The following is a 19,620-nucleotide window of genomic DNA, read 5'->3' as shown; positions in this document are numbered from 1 at the left end:
ACAAGGTGTTATACTTCAAGATTCTATTCTCCGGACACTTTTCCCAATCATTTAACGTAAACAGCAGCGAACACTGATTTCAATATTTAACAAGATCTTCCTTTCTCATAATTCCGAGTGTTTTCCTAAGTTTTAAAACACCTCCCAATACTGATTTTTCAGGAACACAACTGAAAACAATTATTCCTGACCCCATCTTGCAAGTAAAAACCTTGAGAAGGGGGAGGGAGGGGTAGAAAACACAGGCTGATTGCAGCACGACTGGGAAAAATGGGGAGAGAATTTTACGGCGCACTGAAAAACAACTAGTAAAACAATTAACTCACATTCCTAACAAGCTGCTTGATTTTCAGAGAGGCAATACACAGAAACACATAATATGTACTGTAAAACTTGCAGATAACATGTTGATAGCAAACATTAGCATTCTCTACTGCTAATTTCAACACCAATGCTTCGTTAGCTTCTAAGTTTTCAACCTGCTTATTAATGGCCTCTTGAAGATGGTCAATAAATTGCATGTAATTCTCACTGGGACCCTGATTAATAGTTGCAAATAATTTGGCTGCATTGTTGGTTTCAGGCACCTTTATCATAGCTTGATATGCGAGGTCTGTTGACTGCCTCAGGATTTCAGAAAGTTATCGTGCCTGTAGTTGTGGTGTGTCAATTAGTGTCTCTTCCAGAAATGCACAGGGTCCCGTGGTTTAAATGTAATCGAAACTGGGGGTAAATCACAGCTTTTTGGTAAGTTCGTTTTACACTCTGAAACTCTACCCCCACCCTCAGGAATTCGCTTTTCAGCAGTGTGGGAGGGAGGGTGTGGGCGGGTTGGGGGGACCCAAATCCATAGGAATTACGTTATTTGGCTCAGTCTGGCTCACCACGGGGAGGTTCTCCCCACCTAAATCTTCAGGCAAGGGGGGATAGGAAAAAAAAATGTCAATTTTTTTTCTTCCGCGACTGATAGCGGCAGGGCAGAGGGTTGAACTGTGGTCAATGGCGGTGACGCAGACGGCAGAACCGCGGTTGATGATGGTAGAGGAGAGGTTTGAGCCGTGATTGATGACAGCGGAGCAATCGGCCGAACGCACCGCTCCGACCGGTGTTTCGAGGGCCCCTCCCAAGATCTCACATAACCCAACGCTGTTTTTTCATGTGAGTCTTTCATAGCTTTTATCTGATCTCGGGGCCACACATATGTATACAAGTCTTTCATAACTTTTTTCTGATCTTGGGTCCACACATACATACGCTCCTCCTTTACTCCTTTTAACTTTCCAAGAAAGTGCCGCGGATCCTTATCCGTGTCAGATAATATGGACTTGGGCGGTTTTGAAGAATCCTTAGTAACAGGGGCGGTCGGAGTAGTACTTAATCTTGCTTTCTTCTCCGAATCTGGCCCAGGAGAGCCAGGAAGACCATCCCCCTCCGCCGCCTCTGCCTGTTGCTGTTTTAACTCTTTCAGAGTATCTGATAACAAGCGCCACGTCGTTAACAGTTCAGTTGCTTCCTTGGACCCTTGGGTAGCACTGTCAAGCAGTTTATCCCCCAAGTCCATCCATTGTGACACACTAAATGCTGTCACAGGATTAACCTCTAAACCTTGTGCTTTGCCCCATAGTAACATTTTTCTTAAAGTCAGTTCCGAAAGGCTAACACCCTGCTTCTTCAGAAGCAGCTTCCATGTAGATAATATAGTACCCTCTTCTTTAGATAAGTTTTACCTACCCTGTTCCCGGTAGCTCACCTACTCCTTAGCGAGGTGTCTTTTCAATCAATCCGGATCTTCGGCAGCTCTCCTTGGCTGCTCTTATCAGCTGTACCGGGCTCCGTCTCCACAGCTCTTCTTCGGCTGTTCACAGCTTCACGCTGTCACCTTGTCATGTGAGATCCTCTTCAGGCAGGATCACGTTGGGGTCACCATATGTCGCGGTTGAGACGAACAAACGACATGGACCAAGTTCTTTCAAGATGAAAGTAATAGATGCCATTTATTGCTACAAGTGCATTTTTATACAATTCTACCAGCTCATGCGTCTTTTCACTATTGGTTACAAGTTACAGCACTAACATCTCTTTGGTTAATTTTTCTATCATCCATGTTATTCTTCTATCCCCTTCTCTCTCACAGGTACATCTCTCCTCTCTCTGGATACTCCTTTACTCCCATCCTTCTCAAGGGTAAATCTTAATATCTCAAGGCTGACCTCTACTCTCATATTTTCTGTCAAGGGTTCCACAGACCCGCTGCAGTTTCCCACACACATACAAAAAAATGACCTTGCTATTTCACTAATAGATGAAAAGCTTCATAGACTATGGTTCAAAGCAGGAAATCTTAAGAGTGTTCATTACACTTAGTTTCACTCCATGAATTAATTTATAAAATATAGATTATGAGCCTAAAAATGTGTAGAAGACCAAATATATGTCTTTGTAATTAAGCAGACTGGTATGATGATTCTCATAAAAGCTGCTAGAACATCACTACTTGGTATCGTGGGAGAAAAACAAAGAAACAAACAACACAACAAAACTCTGCAGGATATAAGCAGTGAAAATGAGATTCCTGTGGTGAACGAATCTCAGGATAATGCAAGGTTTGTCTGGATCTGGAGATCTGAAATAATCCACATTGAACTGGATTTTAATATTCAGTTCTGCATATTAAACTTTCCAGCCAACGTGGCTTGACCTTTGACACTGAGCAGACACAACATTTTCTCCGTGAAGTATTCTTTTTTTAGATCAAAAAATTAATAATACCATATTAAAAAAAAAAAAATGAAAGCGGTCTATGTGAATGAATTAATTTTCTATGCACATCAGTTCATCTTTACTAACTTTTCTCGTTAGATATAGATGAGTGATGTTCTGTTCAGAAGAAACAGTGGTTTATAAGGCCCAGAACAGTGTCGTACTTAAGTAATTTAGAAGGCAAACATACTACACACCAGGACCTCTTCAGTACCTTCTTCCACTCTGACAAGGTCAGAGCTTATTCTTCTTCCTGTGTCTCATATTTTGACAAAATAATTTGCTATGAAGTATGTTATTTATTGTTTCCAGTGGTACTATAGTTTTGAGAACTGGCTACTAGTTGAGTGGTAATCAACTAGTTCATTCATTAATTTGGTACGTGGTCAGCTGATAAAAAGTTCACCTCTTACAATGGACTATGAATTCTTAATGTCAAACACAGTCTTTTCCTGGAATATGTACTGACACCTGTATACATACCGGTACCTGTATTTACAAGCTAATTTAGGGGGGAAGGACCGAGAGACATTGGACTGTGAATTCTTAATGCAATACACAGTCTCTAAATATATTCATTACAGTTTTTTACCTTATAGTGAATTAGTGAATTCACCATTCTTACTTACCACATGCAATGCACCAAACATATGAACTAACAAAAACCCAAACAATGTTTTTCTTTTTTTTTTTTTTTTTCTTTTCGTGGACAATGGGCAAATTGGATGAATTTTCAATAATTATTTAGAAGAATATATCATTAATACTGGTTATTACTAATTTTAATTCACACTTAATTTAGGGGAGATTTAGCTCTGAGTATTAAAATTATATTAAAATAATACATTATTACTTTAAAATGCTCAGCAGAAACCAATTTCAATGACTGATGCAAGGTAACCATTTAAAGTATTCAGAAGCATTTAAGTTAGAATTTTCCACTCACCTGTTATGGAGGTAAAAAGGACTGTAATTTTATCCATTCAAAAATAATGCCAAAAATTAGCAATTATTTGCAAAAAGTTTAACAATTTTATCCATAAGTAGGGGTGGAAATTACACTAGCTGGTGCGCACACACCCGACACACACACACACATACATATCTCCTGTATCAGAAGATGTCACATCCTCTCTCTTTCACCGAGTGTTCACTGCTGCTCTCACCAGAAGAAGATTTCTTCCAAATGGTCTGAGTTTTCCAAGATAACCTTCAATTAAACCAAAAGTAGTGTCTTTGGGATTCTGGTGTTTGGGGCTTCTTTGTTTTTTACTTGTTTGTTTGTGTTTGTTTGTTTCTTTTGGGTTTTGTTTTTCTTGTTTTTCTTATGAAAGCGCTAATTGATCATTGACCCTAGCATTTTGTCTTGAGAAAAGGAGGCTGAGGGGAGACCTTATCATTGTCTACAACTACCTGAAAGAAGGTTGTAGCATGGAAGGTGTTGGTCTCTTGTCCCAAGTAGCAAGTGATAGGACAACAGGAAATGGCCTCAAGTTGCACCAGGGGAAGTTTAGATCAGATATTAAGAAAAAATCCTTCATGGAAAGGGTTGTTAGTCATTGGAACAGGCTGTTCAGGCAAGTGGTGGAGTCACCATCCCTGGAGGTGTTTAAAAGGCATTTAGATGAGGTCCTCAGGGACATGATTTAGTGCTAGAGTTAAGTTATGGTTGAACTTGATGATCTTGAGGATCTCTTCCAACCAAAAGATATTGTGGTAGATTAATCAGGCATTACAAGGTTTTTCCTTTTCAATTTATTTTGGGGTTAGAAAGAACCGCTAGACTTAGCTTCTTTGTCCCCAGTGGATCTCAATCTTATAGACAGTAAACTCTCTATAGGACCCAGTCTGAGCTATAGCACAACTAATCAAGATTTAAGAGCATACCTAATCCTTCCCTAGGAGCTCTAGCAGTTACTAGCCATGGCTGGTTATAATCTGCAACTTTTTCTTCTCTGTATCTGCCTCACAGTGCTTTGTGGTAATATTTCTACTGCATGTAATGTGATTACTTGAAAGAATAAAGTATAAACTCTTAAAGTCAGTTTTCATCAATAAGCTAAATGTCCCCAAAATACAGAGGATCTAACTACAGAGCTAAAATAAGGATGATATTTGTTTCATCCTACTGGATACTCAATATTTTGTGACATATAAATAGTATGATTTACTCCTCACATATGTACTATGGATTTTGATTTGCAAAAGGGATGAATTTTCTAAGAGTTTACTAGTAAATCTACTAGTTTGTGGGTCTTTAGGATCATAGGATCATGGAATCATAGAATCATAAAATCATTTGGATTGGAAGGAACCTTGAAGGTCATCTAGTTTCATTCGTCCCTGCCAGGGGCAGGGACGCCTTCCTCTAGACCAGGTTGCTCAAAGTCCCATTCAGCTTGATGTTGAACACTTCCAGGGAAGGTGTACTCACAGTGTCTCTGGGTACCCTCCTCCAGTGCCTCACCACTGCCATGGTGCAGAATTTCTTCCATATATCTAGTCTAAATCTACCCTCTTTCAGTTTAAAGCCACTACCCCTTGTCCTGTCACTACATGCCCTTGTAAGAAGTTCCTCTCCAGCTTTCTTGTGGGCCCTCTTTAGGTACTGGAAAGTTCCTATGAGGTCTTCCTGGAGTCCATTCTTCCCTAGGCTGAACAACCCCAGCTCTCTCAGACTGCCTCCATAGGAGAGGTGTTTCAGCCCTCTGAACATCTTTGTGGCCTTCTTCTTGACCCTTTTCAGCAGGTATATGTCCTTCCTTCTTATGTTGGGGGACCCAGAGCTGAATGCAGTACTCCAAGTAGAGTCTCACCAGACTGGTGTAGAGGGGTAGAATCACCTCCCTGAACCTGATGGCCACACTGCTTTTGGTGCAACCCCGGATATGATTGGCTTGCTGGGATGCAAGTGCACATCGCCAGGTCGTGTTACGCTTGTCATCAACCAAGACCCCCAAATCGCTCTCCTCTGGGCTGCTTGCAATCTGTTCTCCGTCCAGTCTGTATTTGTGCTTGGGATTGCCACAACCCATGTGCAAGACCTTGCACTTGGCCTTGTTGAACTTCATGAGGTTTACACAGACCCATCACTCAAGCCTGTGAAGGTTCCCCTGGACGGCATCCTTTCCCTCCAGCATGTCAACTGCACCAGGCAGTTTGGTGTTGTCAGCAAACTTGCTGTGGGTGCACTCAATCCCACTGTCAATGTCAACAAGAAAGATATTAAGTATGACTTTCTATTCTTCCTCCTGGATGCGCCAAGGAAAGAAATAACATGGACAACATAAAGTGAATAAAGTTAAAATTAATTGAAATTTTGTAGTTATTTTCTTTGAGAAATAATATTTTAACGAGAGCATTATTATGTTTATTTACTTTAATGTTGAATTTTTTTTGCACTGTTACAATGATTATCAAAGTTTTTTCCATGAACTGGAACTAAGAAAAGGCCACATACTGGCCTGTGAGGCATACAGGCACTGAGAACTGGGAACAGAATTCCCACCCTCTGGTGGCACTTTGTCATCAAATGAATCAGCAACTCCAAACAATACTTTCAATGAATATGCAGATTCAGAGTATTTGTAGTAACAGGCTGAAAACACTTTATGGTTATTTAAAGGGAAATTTTTAATGATAATGAATAATATTAAGATACCTTTTCTCCTATCCCCGGCTCAGGCAAAAATAGAGTAAAATCCAGAAAATATTCTGTAAAATAGAGATATTGTACTTTTAAGAAAAATGTGGGAGGGAAATATACACATATATGACTTTAAAAATCTATTTTAATCTCATTTAACACTAAAAATTATGACTACATGTGTATTGCAAATGTGTATCGCCTGTGTATCACTGCAAGTGTGAGAAATATTTGTTTGCAAATCCTTAATGTGTAAGCTCTTCAGTGAGATGTCTTTGTTGGTAAAAGAGAGCTATACACATTCCCTTGATAAATTTAATACTATTAAAAAGTTTAATATTACTGTTAGTTTTAGATTTCTCATACACATACTACATTATAATTCAAGTCTGTCATATTTCCTGCTAGGAAATTCTACATCTACAATTACAGGTCTTTAGGATATGACAAATGAGTCGTGTTAGGCAATTTACATGCCACTAATATCAGTGTATTTTATTCTAGTTGTATGAGTAAGTAGCAGTTAAGTGTATACTGAGGCATTTTGTTCTGCAGCCTGGTTATCCTCCTGGTCAGTGTGCTGGTTTCAGAAATATCCTTGTTATGCACCTCCAGCCACAATATGACTTAACATTCAAGGCCCTTCATTCCTAGGCTGCCAGAGGCCATACTCACTGGTGAGATAAATTATCCCACCCCACAGGGACAGAAACATGCCACCTATCACTTGTCAAAGAACCAGCACTAGTGCAATGATACCTAACGTCCTACCATCCTACCTGCAGGCAAAGTAGCTGTTACGAAAGCATAGCCATGGATAAATGTGATGGAAAACAGGTGAGGATGTGAAGGATTTAGATAGATGAGATCTGGTACAATTAGCAGATTGTCATGGCAATGGCTTTTTTAAGAAAGCTTTTAAAGCAATAGTGACCTTGATTTTTCCTTACTGAATTTCTAAGTGAGGCACTCATAGAGACTTCTCTATTTCAAATGTCTATGAAGTCCACAGCTTATCTTTTGCAAGTCAGCCCTCTGTTGTTTGCTTCAAGGCTGATATTCATTTAGTATTTGTTTTTCTGAGGTTTGGGGAATGTGTTTTTGAGTCAACTGCAAGCAATTAATCAAGGCCACACTACCCTGAAAGCAGACATTTTTGATCAGTTTTCACAATGAATCAGATCAAGAAAATTACCAGTCACAGGAGCTACAATGGTTGCACTATGCTCTATTGGCATTACAGGAAGAAAGTTTCAATGAGCACCTCTTCAAATTCAGCTCCATTTGTGCTCCACAATAATAATTACTCCAATTGAATGAAACTAGCAAAAAACTATCCAATTAAGTGTCATTACATGACTTCAGTTAAATGCCTGCTTCGAAAAGTCCCTCAGTTTCTGTGAGTTTACTACAACATGCTGTGACTGAATATTTAATTTTTACAGTGCTGTCATTTTAAAGCAGAAACCTGTCCAGTTACAGATTAATTACTAGATTTGAGATTCTATGTTTCCTGTTTCCCTGAAAATTAAGAAACTTAGTGTGACCAAAATTGCCAGAGCACAAAAGAAAAATAAATTCTTGACAACAGATTCATTACAGTGTGGTCTCTCTGTACCACAGCTTCAGGGAGAAGATATGTGAAACAAAGAATAAACCTTATATTTTAACTCAGGCAGAAGTCCTGCATCTCCTGCCTTCTACAATGTACAAACACAAGATCACAGTGTAAAGCAACATGAAATAACACATCCCAACATAACACGCTTTTGTTTGAAAAATAATTAAATATTTGCTTGATCCTATATGCAACTTTCATTCTCCAATGGTGATAATGCCTCTAAACCATGGAATCACAGGGTATTAAACAAAATAAAGGAAAGAAAATTACAATGTACAATAAAGTGGGAAGATGTCATGTCAAAACAAAATTGACATATAACTGCAATGTAAAAAAAGTCAGTGACCAGTGACTTCTAATTAGAGTACAGTTAAGCAAGTAGAATTTTGTTTTCATTTCTCTTAGATATGTAAAGAAATTATCAAAATTACTAGGTTCAATATGTCTGACTGTTGAAACAGGGAATGAACATGAACATGAACAACCGGGGAACTGGGAAAAAGGAAACAATGCTTACTCCATGTTACTGATGTCATTCGTTGTTAGAGCATAGTCTTCTATTACTTGTATGCTGTTTTTCTAGTTCTTCTGTAAAAAGATACAAGTTAAGACTCAAGGAGTTTTAAATCAAAGCACAGAAAGTAAAGGAAAACAGAGGAGTCTACATTTTTATATATTTAGCATCACAGTCAACTATCCTCATCTACTCCTCAACCCACCATTTGAATTAATTGAAAAGATATGGTTGCCAAATTCGAGCTCAGTCTTTACAGTGGGGTTTGATGGAAAACAATGAAAACACCTAAATCTTTGGGGAAGAAAATCTAAAAAAAAAAAAAAAAGAAAACTGACAAACAGTCAAAGACCTCCAATGTGCTTTGCAGTTTGTTCAGTTATGCCAGAGCATAATGAACCATAGAGTTTTCCCTCCAAAATGAAATGTAGTGTATCATGATTTGCTAAAATACACGATTAAACCTGATGTGTTTAAAGGAGCAGATGGCTGTGCCTCCTAGTGCTCTCCCCTTAGGTTTCCAAATAGCAGAGGAAGCAGGAAGGAGTAATACAAAAGGCTTCATCAGGGTGCATCATACAGCTTAAATTATGAGCTTTACAATCAAGAATAATTTTTACTGAGTAGAAATTTTCTGAATTTCTTGTATTTGTAAATAATTTTTTTAAACTACTTTCATCAGCTACTTAATATTTAAGGGGTCTCAAATATGTTGGATTTGAAACAAGTTTCTTCTTTATGTTGGATTTCTCCATCATTGTTCCTACTTCTAAGGAAGTTATACATTTTTCATGGACCTGTATTAGTGAAAAAATATGGCTGTCTGCTTACTTTGAAGTGCTTTTGTAGGGAGATATAGCATCAGTCCATCATGGCTGTGCTGACTTTCAACTGATTTCTTACTGACACAAAAAGTGACCTTTAAAAGATTAAATGGCTTGGTTCCTTGTTTCCTTAGAAAACGCCACTTTATTAGCATGATACTTAAGCAGCTGCAATCAGATTAGTCACTAAGATTTCTGTTCTGTTTCACAGAAAGATAGATTCCTGAATTCCAGAACTCATCCTGTTTTGCTTAGAAGAAGACAGCTTTGCAGACCACCTGGCTTGCTTTTTTTCTGACATGATACTAGGCACGGCAAGTTAGGACAGCTTTGACTGTCAGTCATTGTACAAGGAGCAGAAAGGGTTAATTCACTGACAATTAGGTTGTTTGCTTTGCACTGTTGGGTGTTTCTTCAGCAGCATATCACTCCAGCTCCAGAGGTTCTTTCCAACTCATATTACTCTACAATTCTATGATGTTACTTTCACTGAGAATTCCGCATAGCTGTTGTTTTTGTTTTTTTTTTTTTTACAGCAGAATAAATACACACATTACTTACAATTTGCTTTGCTGCCTTCTAGAAAGTGTGAAATGTTATACTTTTATCAGTCCAGGACTGCAGTGCTCTTAGTTTGTGGTGTTCTCTCTTTGCAGTTCCATGTAACTGCATAATAAAACTCCAGCACAATGATCCTGAATGGTGATTATGTGCCTGCCACTGGGTGCCTGGTTACTCTCATCTTCACTGCATGATGTCTCTGGAAGCGATCCTGGGATTTGTAAAACGAAGAGATGGCTACAAAGGGAAGTAGTAAGGTGACCAGTCTGAGGAAAGTTCTCCAGCTACACATGTTAGTTCAGCCTGGTATATTATTTCCTATAAATATAAGTCCAGATATGCAAAGGCAGATAAATCTCCAACAAAGACTTTTACTTATTGCAGTCTAGGCGGCTCTTCTAACAACAAAATTAAAATGGAATTTGGGAATATTAGACCATCTGTACAGGCAGAAGTAAAAGGATTTATAGGGTTGTGCTCAGCAGGGCCATTAAACTTCACATGGGATTATGGGATTTGGGTCTTATTTTCTTTAGTTTCATTCCCTGTGAATTGACACATCCTGAAACTCACCATGAATGCCAGACTCTTACTTCAAATATATCTAATGCAAAAGGCATAAAAGTGTCCCCAGAACAGCATGGCCTACCGGTTCTCATCTCAGTTTACAAAAAGCTTTAACGTTAGAATCCCTGCCTTTAAACGCTTTAACAAAGCCAAAAAGAAACCATTTGTCACTGCTATCCCGCACTGTGCCCTACTTAAGCTGCCGCTTATGTTAAGTCTCAGGCCACTCAGGTTTGAACACTTTGGAGATCATGATGGTTTGTCTCTTCAGTCACTTTGATCCTTCCTCGACTAGCAGCTAAATGCAGGCTCCCAATCGTGCTTGTTTAAAGAGTGTCTTGCACCAACAAGGTATGGTGCAAATGACCACAGTCAACTGAGCACATTGCAATTTATTCTAAGAAGATATTTGAGTTGTTCAAGGACACTACAGAAACCTATTAGTGTGAAAACAATTCTGAAGAAATAGAGCAGAAAAGATGTGTCTCTTGGAATAATTTCAGCTAGAACAATCAATCCCAAGGTTTACAGAATTTAATAGGGCTTCTCTACTGCTGCACTTCCGAAAGATTAGCAAACCATTTAGAGAAGTTAAGCTGAACAGGTCTCTCAAAGGTCTGAGTTTGTAGTGTATTAACCCTGGCATACTCCACCTGTTTTCAGTATGTATTATACCATCCTTGTACAATTCATGGTCTCTCCTAATAATGAGCACACTTATGAAAATTATATTAACATACTCTGTAATACTTTGTCCTGACTCAGTATACATGTAGATTATATTACAGAAAATATTAAAAACAATTGAAAAATAGCAATGAAAAACAGATCACCAAATATTCCTGGACCCAAGCTGAAACTTACTTATTTCCTCTTCCTGCTGGAAGACATCTAGCCTCACTGTTTGGCTCAAAGGCAATCATAATAGTGTTCTTCCCAGGAAAAATAAACCAAACTAAAACAAACAAACAAAAACCCACAATGAACACATACCGCAAGATAAAGATTGCATTGTTCTTCTTACAGCTTTGAGGAAGGAAATCACTTTTATTCTGTAAAATACGGAGTTACACTAAGTGTCTCCAGATTCATGTCTGTGTCATTCTACTAAAGGCTTTGACTTCAATAAACTACCCAAGTCACTGTCACAGACTCATTTCCTCTGTGCCACTCCAGTACGAAAAACATTTTGGACAACAAAACTGAATTTTCAGGTGTGTTTGTAGTTCTGTTTGTTTGGTTTTTATTTCATTTGGTTTTGTTAGTCATTGCCTTTTAATTAAGAGAAACAGTAGGATTTTTGTTTCTCCCTTAATAATTAAGAAAAGCTATGCAATTCTAGTCTTTGAGTATTTTGTTTTTCTTTAATGATCAATTGCTTTTTCTTGGAAAGTGTTTTGCCTGTATGTATTCTTCTGCTCTTTGTTTGCTGCAGAAAATATTTACCTTATAAAAAGTTATAATTATAAGCCATCACACTTCTTTTGTTTCCCCCTGTAGCTGCTGCTATTAGGTTGATGCAAAAGTAATTGCAATTTTGCACTGTGAATTTTTAATTATTATAACTAGTCTCAAACACAACTTCATTAATCAAAATAGGAGCTATTGCAATCAACGCATTTTTGACCATGAGAAATAAGCTTGTTTACTCTTTTAATGTAAAAATCCATGCTTCAGGATTTGACAAAATCTTGGAAAGCATTTTCTTCATCCTGCTGCTTGTGGAAGTGTTTTTCTTGAAAAAAGTTGTTGAGATGCTTGAAGAAGTGGTAGTCGGTTGGCCAGAGGTCAGATGAATATGGCAGACAAGGCAAAACTTCGTAGTCCACTTCATTCAAGTTTCGAAGCGTTGGTTGTGTGGCATGTGGCTTGGTGTTGTCGTGGAGAGGAATAGAGCTCTTTCTGTTGACCAATACTGGCTGCAAGCATTACAGTTTTTGGTGCATCTCACTGATTTGCTGAGCATATTTCTGAGATGTAACATTTTCACTGGGATTCCAAAAACTGTAGTGGATCAGAACAGCAGCAGACCACCAAAGAGTGACCATGGCATTTTCTTGGTGCAAGTTTGGATTTGGGAAGTGCTTTGGAAGTTCCTCTTGGTCCAGCCACTGAGGTTGTCATTGCCATTTGTCATATAATAAACACTTTTCATCACATGTCACTATCTGATTGAAGAATGGTTTACTGTTGTTGCATAGAATAAGAGAGCATGACACTTCAAAACAATGATTTTTAAAAAATTTTTTTGGTGAGTTCATGATGCACTCACTTATTAAGCTTTTTCAAGTTTCCAGTTTGCTCCAAATGCCCAGTGACTGTAGAATGGTTCATGTTGAGTTCTTAATAACTTCTCATGTAGTTGTAAGAGCATTAGCTTTGATGGTGCTTCTCAATTGGTCATTGCCACCTTCTGATGGCAAGACACCATGCTCCTCATCTTCAAGGCTCTCATCTCCTCTGTAAAACTTCTTGAACCATGACTGCTCTGAAGTTCCTGGACCAAATGTATTGTTGATGTTGTGAGTTGTCTCCGCTCCTTTATAACCCATTTTGAACTTGAACAAGAAAATTGTTTAAATTTGCTTTTTGTCTAACATAATTTCCATAGTCTAAAATAAATATAAACATCTAGAAATAAGTCAGCAGCAAAAAAAAGGAAAAAAAAAAAAGGTGAAAAAAGCACACTAAAATTATCTATAACATAACCATATTTATTTAAGAATGTATTACAATATCAAATTGCAAATATCAGCAATGAAAAAACTGCAATTCCTTTTGCACCAACCTAATACAAGGTTTAACCAGTCTTCCAGGTCTGTCAAACACACACACTCACACACTCTCTATCTCTCAAATATACACACAAAATCAACAAAAAAAAAAAAAAGAAAACCACAAATGTGTACTTTTGAAAATTCAGAAGGTTAACTTGGTCACTGCAAGCTTGTCTTACTGAATAATCCCTCAGAAGAATAAGTAAAAGATAATTTAGAATGACATTTTATATTGTGTATCAACAAACAAACAAACAAAACCAACAAAAAAAAACCCCAACTATACAGGTGTAGTAAATTTGAGATTTGTATGACATTAATGGAATAGAGGAGTAAGAAATGCATTCTTACATTCCAAATGGAATTGTTCATGTAAGAACCATTTTTTTTTTTCTTTTAAAGAAAACACTCTATTCTGCATTTAATATACAAGACTGACTAATTAGGAGGGGCGTTGATAACATCCATATGGAATAAGTAAAATTTGTTTGCCAAAAGAAGCAATTGAACAAGTTAGCTAGATATTGTGTTTGTACCATTGACGTTTTAAAAGGCTTAGAAAATACTGTGTCTTTTTTACTTGACTCATTTGTGACCACAAGCAAATGATATAAAACACAATAATACTAAGCACAGACACATAGGCAAAACTTAGTGTAAGAAATTCCACTGATTTAAATTATTTTCTTATGTTCTTAAGTATTTTTGACATGCACTCTTAATTCAATTCTTCTTGATATGACAGTGAACATTTACCGAATTTAAGGGAAAATCAGCTTTGAAGAGCTAGCCCTTAAGTGAACCTGGACTAGAAACAGAAAAGATGTTGGCATATGAAGCCCTTGCACTAAATTCCTTGCTTTTCATTAAGACATTCTCAAGATTGAGATGAAATACACTTCCTTAGCACTCTGACCTACATCCAGCCCAACTGGAAAATCAAGAGAAAGTTCTACATGGACTGAACTCAGTATGTTTACTTTGTGAAGCAAGAATTCTTGGAAGCAGCACATGTAATTAATTATTGTGTCCCTATGGGCAACAGCTACAAACTTACACCCCAAAACATAACAAGACAGTTATATACCTTATTTTTTTAGCAAGTGAATAAGATGTACAAGCTCTTTCCAGGAGAACCCAAATGTCTCATGTGTCATATGTCAGTTCCAGGACCAAATACAATCTTTTTCACACTTGCATGAAAAAAAAAAAAAACTTTTAAAAATTTTGATGGTATTTCAAGAGGAAAGTATATATTATAGCAAATGGACTTTTTTTTCCAGGTGTTTTTTAACATCTTGTTTCAAGAACATTTTTTTGTTCTACTTAGAGGAGACCTCTTTCCTGCAAGACGACACACACGGTAAAGTTTTAGATTCAGCAGTCCTTCTTTTGCAACCAGGTTAATGTTTTCATCCTGGTGACTTACATCACTAATGAGCAAAGACACATGATGTGATTTTTTACTCTTATTTTGTAATCAAACTCACAGGTGCTGACAGACACCATACCCAGAAACAGCAGCCCCAGATGCTTATGTGGAAGTCTCAATTCCAATAGATTCAAGTGGGACCAAGACTACACTGCATACTTCTGTGAATCCCTGTGTCCCCGAAAGATGTGATGAAGAGGTCAAGAAAGTTAGGCTGTATGGAACATGTTTTTCATAATTTCTGACCTTGTTTATCTCATTAATTATATTAAAACAAACAAGCAAAAAAGGTTTGGTTTATTGATGTGTTCTGTTACAAACAAAAAATTCCCATGCATGCTATACCTGTATATTAGATGCATTTCCTCTCAGAAAAAGCCAATATAGAAAAAGAAATCGGAATTACAATCAGAAGAAAATCAACTAACTAAAAGAAACTGAAAGGACTAGATGAGAAAAAGATAGTAATATGTGAGGATAAGAATGAAGTTTCCAAATAAATTCTAAAAACTATTTAAAGTGTTTTTGTTTGATTTCTCTTGTCTCTAGCACACACAAAAATTATCTCATTTACTAGAACTTTCATATATTTCTTTCTAATAGTACATTCAGTGTGAGACACACATCCAAAGGTAACAAAAGGGAAAAAAAATTATAAGGTGACTGTCAAATATAAATTTCTCATTAAAAAGGCTAAGACTCTAATGCCTATATGATAGTTGCTGCACAGATTACAAGCTAAACCATTGTTTTTAAAGGCTAACTCAGTAGTTGAAAAATTCTGATTTTTTTATATTTATGTGTATGCATTCCAACAACAGCTAAGTTCTTTACCTACAGTCCATTTCTTTCCAGAGAAACAGCTGTTTGAATCAGAGTTGCTAAAGAGAGTTATATCATGACAGAATAGTTTTCCAGAATAGTTTTCCAGAATAGTTTTCTGTATCACAATTTTCTCATGAAAACGCTTCATAAAAATAAACTTCCTTAAAAGTAACAGCTTTCACTATCAAAAAAATGAAAATATCATAATATTAACATAATAGGGGAATTGGAAAATGAAGGACAGAAAACCTCAATACTAACAAAAAATAAAGGATGTATAGATTGTTGTATTTGAGATGGAGTACAGCAGAAAGCCTTGAAAATTAAACACATCAGTAACCTCTGTGGTAAACATTTGGTTTGACCTACGAAACAGAGCAATCACTGAAAGTGCCTAGCACCTTTAATTACCCTGGGCCCCAGTTTTTCCAGATATCACTCAGTGTCTTGCATGATTACTTTCTGACTAATTCTCTCTTATATTTATTTTCATACCACGAACGGTTGCTAATACTAACTTGCCAAACTAAATGTAATGACAATGAATCCTACAGCTTTTAAACTATCTTGACCAAAAAAATATATTTTCATACAGAGAACTTGAGACAGTTGAAGTTTTCAGTTGCTAAGCAGATAACATCTCTATGATAAAGATGTAAGAAATCCAAAGGAAGAAGGAGAGAAGGGGACTGTTGCTCTTTTGCAAAGAAGCACTTTGCAAAAGTTTTATAATAAGAGGTAAAAAGCTAGTGTTCATGTCTGTACTTTAAATACTTGGTATGTTACATGCAAAGATACCAAAATTATGCACCAAGCATACGCTTTGCAACCATAGCTGCCTGTAAGAGTTGCGTCCACTCCAAAGAAAATATCGTATTCAGCACAGGCATATGTTTTAAATAATCTAGGCATAGCGTGCAGTCAGAAGTAATTTATTATGTACATCTGTAAGAGTGCTATGTTTAAGAAGACAGTTTTTATTATAATATTATTTACTTAGGGGGAGGGGAGAATCCTGACAGTTTTAAAGAATTAGTTTATTCCCTTAACTAAAAAGAAAAAAAAAATAACCTCCACACTAAATTCAGTCCAGATTGTACTTGATCAATTCTGAGTGGGTTTGTGATTTTTATATTTTTCAACATGATGAAAAAAAGGATTAAAGCTAAAAATACCCCCTTTTAAATGGAACCAACTTTTACTAGGAGCAGACAGAAATCTTTGTTCCAAGCTGACAGAAAAGAGCTTCATTCTGCCTTTGACGCAGCCACCCACTGCCCATTCAGAGTCGGGGGGAGCAGTGCGTACAGGCTGAAGGGCTTGATATTATTCAAGGGTCTGCTCCGGTTCTGTTTTTTTCTTTTGTGGTATAAGGGGATGGATTCTGTTGAAAAGGAAGTTTCTAACCTGCTGTGTATAAATTTCACCAGCAAAAGCTGCTCACAATCTACGTTGCTTCAGAGAATCACCTTGGCAGAGCCCTTCCAGCATCTGCATTCCTGGCAAAGTGCTGACTCACTGTTTCCCCACCAGTGCTCAAAGTACTCCTGGCTAGGCAAGGATGCAAACATCTCAAGTAGGAGTCCTCCATGGGCACCTAAAACCAAAAATAAATCTAAAGCATTGGTAAACCTTCAGAAGGCAAGATCTATGTTTTTTTTCTACTTGGAAATACGTTTTTGTACAGTATGACAGAAGGAATAAGTACTCATTGCATTTTGCAGCCTACAGAATAAGTGAATTAAATTTCAGCTGAAGGTATCAAATTACCTCCATAATCACAAGCTTTCAGTCCCTATTTCCAACAAGTCCCAACCCTCAGCTTGCTCCTGGCACTAGAAAACTTCAGTTTCAGGCCTGCTGTTTTACTCTGGCCCACAAATCTTGGATGCTCATATCGCTCTGAACATGACATTTCTTAAGCAGTAGTGTTTGTCTATTTCTGTATTTCCATCTCCATACGTTTGTCTGAATCTTCTACCTGTGTGCAGAGCACACGTTGAATACAAGAGCACTAGAACAGGCTGCCCAGGGAGGTTGTGGAGTCTCCTCTGGAGACCCAATGCAGACTTTGTGGACTCTGCACTGGCTTCAGAGTGTTCACTCTATCCAAACTCCATTAATCACAATTTCTAGACTGAAAAATGAAAGTCACAGAAGCTAGATTTTAATCACATTAATTATAGTATCTATATTTAGCATCTGTATAATCACTACTTAGTAAGATTAACTTAATTTTGATAACAAAAATAATTAAGGTAAAAGACACTAAAATAGCTGAAGAGCAAAAATATCTACCAGCTGGGAATCTGGGATCTGTCAAGATCTCAGTATTGGGCCCAAATGCAATTTTTGTATCATTTCAGATTGATTAAAACAACAAATACAGAACCTAGCATAAATACATTCCATTTTACTCATATTACTCATAATTTAAAGATAACAGCTCTACAGCCTTCACAATAAGGAAGACACATATGTATCTCATCTTCATCCCAACAGAATCATAAGCATGAAGACCCTCTAAATACCAATAAAAGATGACTGTGATATATGCCTCTCCTATTAATGGTAACACGTACATGCTTCAACAAAGCCAACAGACTCCAGTAATGTGGGTCTCAAAACTGTACTGTGTGTATTAAATAGCTCTAGATTACATCCTGCAGTTTTGTTTAATTTGTATCATATGTACTCTTTGTTATGACACACTGTATATAAGTGTACATAACCTATAATATAATGGTCAGCACAACTTTTCTAGAAACTGGAAAGTGCTTTATCCTTATTTTACATATTAGGAAATGAAGTAAATAGAAAATTACTGATCTGCCAAGAATACTCCAAAACTCTTTTAGACCAAAGAAATAAAAGTAGCATCACACTGGTATTCAGAACACTGGATCATTTTATTCAAATCTTTTGCCATTGCCTATTATTATAGCTGTAGTGGGTGGGGGGGTGGGGGGGAGGCGGGGGGGAGGAAACAACTCTAATTCCACCTAGAAGATAAGATCAATTGTAACAATTAACAGTCAAAAGAGCACTTAATATGGGCAAATTTCACAGAATCACAAAATGTTAGGAATTGGAAGGAACCTCGAAAGATCATCTAGTCCAATCCCCCTGCCAGAGCAGGAAGACCTAGATGAGGTTACATTTCCTTTGCGATTTTTAAATGTAGTGCTTTTTGTTCTTCTCTCCATATTTTTTGTTTTTTTTCTCCAGCATTTTGGGTGGTCTTTGCTAGAATGGGACTTTTTTCTGGAGTAGAATTATCTTTCTTATGGGAGAACATTCAGTTGCAAAAAGAAATTCCCAAATCAGAAGTCAAAATCCTTTACAGAATGAATTGCATCTGCCAAGATGGTGTTATTAAGGTCACCAAGATACCACCCTTTCATGCAATTCAAATCTGTAATCTGATTTCTGTCTTTTAACTTTGGTTTACAAAATAAACTATCATGTTTTCTCTAAAAAACATATTTGCCATTAATTCTAAAAATGTTCCATTCAAATAAAGTCATACTGGTATATTTTGGTAAAACTGAGCAGTTTATTATTGCAGAGAAAATGTTTTTCAGTAGCAAGATGTTTCCCAAAATATTTAGATTTTTAAAAATCTTTCCATGTTTTCTTGTAAATTCTTTTAAAAAATCAAATAAATACAAAAAAGTCTTTTATGTTGGCTTTGTGTGGATTTTGTTTGTTTGTTTGTTGGTTTGATTTGGCTTTTTGGGTTTTGTTGTTGTTTTGGGGTTTTTGTTTGGTTTTGTGGCTTTTTTTTTTTACTTTCTCCAGGTCAGCCAAACATACCTGAATGTATTTAAACTTCACATCTATTATTCACAACTTATTTTGAGGCTTCTGATGAGCTTCTTCTACACCCATCTGTGAAGTCATTTCAAGGACCTGAGCTGCAAAACTGAAAGTGAAACATATTAGTGTGACATGCTACATTCTTCCAACTCTCAAACTGTTATTTTTACAAAATATATACTACATCAATTACCAGATGTTTCACAGGTAGTATGACATCTTACATGGGTCCTCTGCATCCTTTAGGAGATTAAGATTGCTTTTTTTTCCAAGG

The sequence above is a fragment of the Columba livia genome, chromosome Z, assembly GCF_036013475.1.
Source record: "Columba livia isolate bColLiv1 breed racing homer chromosome Z, bColLiv1.pat.W.v2, whole genome shotgun sequence".
NCBI classification, from domain to species: Eukaryota; Metazoa; Chordata; class Aves; order Columbiformes; family Columbidae; genus Columba; species Columba livia.
This window is presented reverse-complemented; position numbering follows the sequence as displayed.